The sequence below is a fragment of the Branchiostoma belcheri genome, unplaced genomic scaffold (assembly GCF_001625305.1).
Source record: "Branchiostoma belcheri isolate BF01 breed outbred unplaced genomic scaffold, Haploidv18h27 scaffold68, whole genome shotgun sequence".
In the NCBI taxonomy this organism is placed as follows: Eukaryota; Metazoa; Chordata; class Leptocardii; order Amphioxiformes; family Branchiostomatidae; genus Branchiostoma; species Branchiostoma belcheri.
In genome coordinates this window covers 619,943-626,169 of record NW_017804331.1, presented here as the reverse complement: position 1 = coordinate 626,169, position 6,227 = coordinate 619,943, and positions in this window count along the sequence as shown.

Here is a 6,227-nt window from a genome sequence, read left to right as displayed (position 1 = left end):
TCTACAATCTACACCCACCGATAGGTTTGATCGTTGTTGAGCACACATCACTGCTGGCGACAGACGCACTAATAAGGTTCTGGTCTGTTGGACGTTTTAACAAACACTCTTCTTATAATAACTTGTGAAACTGATTTTATGCCTCAAAACTAGTCACAACTTCAAGTGAAACATGTAGACCCTTCTTTGTATGAAAGCCGGTTCAGAACAGTGTGTAAAAAAAAATAAACATAGGGCTTCCTCTCCCACAAACAAGGCAGTGGTCCCTCTACCGGTGAACCAAACGTCTTTGTGGTCAACTTTCCGCCGACTACACCCTTAAAGGCATCCCATGCAACTTCAGGGCGGCAAAACTGGAAATATTCTGACTGTAATTCAACCTGTATGATATTGACACATACTGCCCCGCATTAGCACATTTCAGTATTTTGTACTTTAGGTATTTGAACCTACAGAAACAAGCCCAAAGATGAGTCTTTTATTTTCTGGGTGGTACCTGAAAAATCAAACCAGGTCCTTCCAGTAATCGTTTTTCGTCAGAATTTTGGGCATTTTTGCTCCATGAAATATACATTGGGACAGTGTTGTTTCAACTTAGTATAAGTGACTAGAATATTGACTTTGAAAAATCTGGTTTCCAAGCCCTTAAAAACTGCACTGGATGCCTTTAAACCAGAGGGACTCGGTAGATCGGGGAAAACTAGGTTTTAAACGGAGGGGAGAGAGTAGCATCTTTTGGTGCGAGCAGCTGTACATATGAGTGCGACACGGGTACTGTATAGAAGTTAGGAACCGCGAGGGTTGTGGGAGGGCTTTAGAACGTGAGGTTTACAGGAGATTGTTTAGTGGGCTTTTTTGAATGTGGTAAGGTTTGGGTGTGGAGTGGCAAAAAATTAACAACAGCAGCTAGATGATATTTTACAGGGCCCTGGCGATGAGAAGGGGACCGTTTCAAAGTTTACCTTTTTCTCCATTTGGAAATCTTTACGGATGACTGGAAAACCTCTCTGCTCAACGGATCTGATACCAAAGCAATCAATGCATTTAGCAATTGCTGAGACGGTTGTACTTTTACGGAGTGGACTTAAAACAAGGACTGTTTGAGATTGGTGACAGGAGAGAGTGGTGAAAATCCAAACATGTAACTTTTCTGTAGTGATGATTACAGAGGCAGCCAACTGTCTACTGTAACAGTGGTGTTAACCTGAAGTAGTACAGACCGCAGCGAAAGCTTAAAGAAAACAGTACGAGTGGGATGAATGTTATGCACCAGTCAAATAGCAAATCCTCTAACCTCCCTGCTGTAGGTTTTACCCAGCAGTCACGTTTGAACACTGAGAAGACTACCAGGTGATTTGACCGTACATAATGTGAGATAGACAGTCTAAGTGTACAGGTGCCAAGAGTTCTTATCATTTTGCCTTCAGGTCAAAGTATTTTGACTCTAGTCTATATTCCCTCTTGTAATGTTCAACTCTAATCTTTCAGAAGTCAAAGGGGCTACACTGGTAGTAGAAGTAGGTTTGTCTCCCTCACCTAGCCGGACTGTGGTCTACCGTCTGCTGTAGGGTCACATTTGTAGGTCCGCGGTGTGAGGCTGTACAGGACTTTGATGACGTAGCACAAGCACCATACAAACCCCAAGTATAGCAACTTCACACATCCCACCATCCTCTCAGCACGAAACAGCACAGTTCGGTCATGTTCAACCATCGTTTGACGTTCTACGGCATTGAATCGTTCAGCTCTATAGGTGTACATTTTGTAGATTTGTACAAGCAATAAGAACTAGGAGACCAAATTTTCCACTTTGCACAACCTCGTTTTTGAAAAGATGTGACGAAGCCGCACAGAACGCTGTCTGATCTGAAAGAGTCAGGACTGGTTATCAACCTTCTGTTCTAGCTCTAATCTAAGACACACATCTAGAAATTTGAGACCCCAGGAAAGTTGTTGAAATTTCTCTTTCAAATTGTACACAAAATGTACTAGTTCAGGGCCTACACCAAGATTAACTTTTTGCCTTGTTGCCCCCTTGCTTATAAAATTGTTGTGGACCTTTTGAACAGTTGACAGAGAAGGAAACTTTAAAAACTCCCATGAACATTAGCAATGGAAAGTCTGATGATATAATATCTGCAAAATTGATCCTTTTATAAACAAAGATCTCTGTGCCAAATATCATCTTCGTGCCATATTTCAACAGTAGACGTTTGGAAGTAGGAATGAATTCTGAACATGATTTTACTCTTGCTGGACACTATAGTCCACAGACATTCCTGCTAAGGGCTACATCAGTAGAATTTAAATATGCCACTTGGGTAATAAACATCGTGTCTGAAAGTCAAAATTGATAAAAATATCAATTCTAATGAAGATAATGTCAATCATCAGATAAAAAATGGATGCATGTGATGATGTTTTATGTTCAAGGCCCAAAGCATGGAAATGTTGTTACAGTACTTTTCAGCCTAGTTCCACAGTTCTACATTAAGTTCCAATGTTTCTAAAAGTACCCTGTTGTGTTACCAGAAAATGTCACATTTTAACTCGGACACATTGAACAGTTAAAGTTTCGTACGAAAATTACAGAATCTTCCCTAAAAAGTGTGTGAAAAAAAGGTGATTGTGCAACATTTGATGTCGACCATTGTTAGTGGGGTGTATAAAGGTCCAGAGCACGACTGTTTTACCTAAACCGTTACTGCCCGGTTCTGGCTCTTTGCAATACGACACTTCCAATAACACTATGGACTGTGAAAGCCCTGTTTTGCCAGTAGTGTGACAAAAAAGTCTCCCAAAATTTAGTCCAGTCACGTAGAAGGTAATTAGAGCTATTGAATGTTGACTCTTTTTACAATTGAATGTTGGATAAGTGAGCAAAGACTAATACCTAACTGTAGACCTCACCATGGATGTAAATTCTATGATTTAACACTCAGTGCAATGAAATTATATATGATATATATAAATATATATTGTCTTCCAAGAGCTGTAAAGAAGGATGTGGTCTTGCAGTTTAAAAAGGTGCATGTTTTACATATTGTTGCTTCTGCACCATGAGGTAATTTTTTTATGTGCTGCTTTCTTTAATCTGTCCTTTATTTGCAAATTTTCCACCATGCCAGATTTTTGTCATGATATAAAAACCTATCAAAACATGTCATAGCAAAGTTAGGGGGTGACTTGACCATAATTGTAACCATTTGGTATACTGTATTATGAATACATTTTGTAGCCTTGCATAGATACAGTGCTAATGTCATATACACACTGTGGTTGTTCTGAAGTCATTTTAAAGTTGATCAAGCGAACCATGTCGATTTGCTGTAACACCTTTACTTTGGTGCAAACTGTCTTCACTCTTGACTTTAAAATAATTACGCAGACTCAAGTCTCAAGTTTTATAAGTCCTATGTAACAATTTCCAGGGATGTATGATTTCCATGCCTTTCTAATACATGTACATTTCTCTAGATAGATTTACAGAAACTCTTTGATGAATCAGTTCTTCGGAGGATGTGAGAGGGGAATTTTCATGTACTGCAGGTGCTTGTAGCAGTAAAGCTGGTAACAGAATGCACCGACAGAGGTGACCAGGGAAGGAAACTGTACATGTTGTAATCTCAACACCTGTGCAGCGACACTCCAACTTGAGAAGGAGTAGCGGGACTTTAAAACAGAACGAGTTTAACACAAAGTACGTCTAGAATCTCTCTAATAATAACGTTGAGTAGGGCATGGTGGATGGGCTCTGGTACGAGGTATGACTTAGGAAAGAGCTTCCATTTGTACCCAGATAGACTTGCCCACACTGACCCGCTCACCCGTGTACTGGTGAGTCTGTCGTGTTGGAGGCTGCTGCTGGCTGCCGGGTGTTTGTCAGACAAACCGAGTCTGCACAGTGGAAACTCTCACTGGTTCTTGATACGTTGACGAAGGTTAGACATCCAGGTAAACATTATTCAAAGGCAAGTCAAACTCTACTACTGGATAAATAATGGAGATAATGTCCGAACGTTTCGAGTTCTCTCCTTCACTCTTTTTTTCAGCGTCACTAAAGAACTCGTCACTTACGAGTCTTTGTCATAGCATGAAAGTTCATCTAGAAGAGTTGGTTAAATACATAATGAGAATTAAACTGTTCTCCGACTCAAAAAAAAATGACTCGCGTGGAATTTTCAGTCTATGCCATGTTCAACTGTTTTTTCTAGTTCCTTCACATGTGATTAGTGTCGACTAGTGTACCTCTCAGTTTATTTTAGTGACGCTGAAGAAGAGTGACGGATGTCACTCGAAACGTCCGGAAGTTATCCGCGTTATTTATCCAGTAGTAGAGTCTGATTCGCCTTCGACACTCACCGGTTTTGTTCTGGTCCTCTCGGTTTTGGGAAGGCCGTTATGATGAGATGTCTGGCCTGACGATTGGCAGCTTGCTCCACAGAGTGCCTTTACACCTGCTGCCAGTTCACACACTTCTCGTAGCACATCCTACTCGCCAGATGGAGTAACGTTTAGTACACCTCATGTGTTACATGTAAAACAACAGTCAGCCTTCTTTTGCCCCTCCTAAATTCTCTTATTGGAATGATGTACTAATAACTATGGTTAAAGTGGGGAATAAATTATAAAATAAGTTGAAGAAGTTTTATTAAAAAAGGAACTTGTGGGCCCGAGTAGCCCAAATTGCGTCCTCTTTACAAAAATGCAACATTTAGATACACATTAAACTATATGATGTTACATGTATTAAAAATGGGAAAAGTCAACAAAAAAGTTGATGGTTCACCCTGTCATTTCCAAACGCATTGAACAGATAAAAGACTGTAAGTGTATATATTTGGCCAAGGAGATTTGAGTAGAGACCTTGATTTGGCCAAACGCTGTTGTACAAGAAGGGGAGTTACACACCAGTCAGCTGAATTGTTGATATAAAAACTTTCTATCATTGAGGAGGTTCAAGAGGTAAAAAAACTTTTTAAAAATTACTCGTGAAATTAGAAACGATGGAAAATAACGAAGTTTCTCACTGTATGCATATTTTGGGTCTTCCACATCACCAAACAAGAAAACCACTACTTGGGGTGTCACTGAGAAGAAGCATGGTGCTATTGAGTTTGTACAGTGGTCCAGAAAGATTTTAGACTTTCGCAAATTAAACACGATAGACACACGATAATATAAATGCACTGCAAACTTAACCTTGTAAATATTAGAAGCTTGACTAAGAACATTATATTGCAGAACATGGTTGGAACGCTTTATAAAGACACCACGCAGACTATATAGTTGTTGATATACACTAAGACTGTATTGAGAGGTTGCAATACCCCTAAACAAAGTTAAACTTAATGTTAGTGTTTTTGAAGAACCAGTGCTCAGATACATTGTTCATCACTCTTAAAGCACAGTGTAAACGATCACTGTGGTCGGTTAGGGGCACATACTATCGAAAACAGCTCTTGTAGCCTTCTTACTATATTGGTAACTTTGAACATGTAAAACATACTTTGCACAACCTCTAAAATATATTATAATACATCCATTTTGCCCATAGTTTCCCAAACCCTGCAACTTATTCATCAGATCACTGAAGGAAACAAATATATACAAAATGTTGGTACCACTTTTCATAGTCTCCAAATGTAAAAAAAATTTTTTCTTATAAATCATAGCCAGTGATCATTTGATAATATGTAATACTTACTGATTAGCACAAAAATATAAATATTGAGCCCTGTGTCACTGGTCCGAATGACACCCTGCTGAACACCTTGTGAAAAGGTATGTCGGTAGGTGGATCGCTCATAAACACTGATAAAAGATTCCCAAAACAGTTATTATATTGCCCCATCCCCTTTTGCAGTCTGCAGCTACAGAGGCTGACATAACATGTTAAGCATATTTGGATCTGACTAAATTTAGTATGTACAAGATCCCCTGGTTATTAAACAAGTCAGTTTGAACTTTCCAACACAAGAAATTTGACGTACTTACCCAAATTGTCCACTGTACAGCTCCAGTCTTCTTGTGAAGAAGTGAGCAATCCACCGCTTCTGTGGCATCACGTTTTGAAACTTATACGATCCACCGCTCACCGAGTCAGTGTGTCATCTGCATAACGTGATATCTAACAGAACCGGTGGATCGATCATTCCTTGACAAAGGCACGAGTTGTGCAATGCAAAATTTGGACAAGTCCAATGTCTTGTGTTGGAAACTATGGT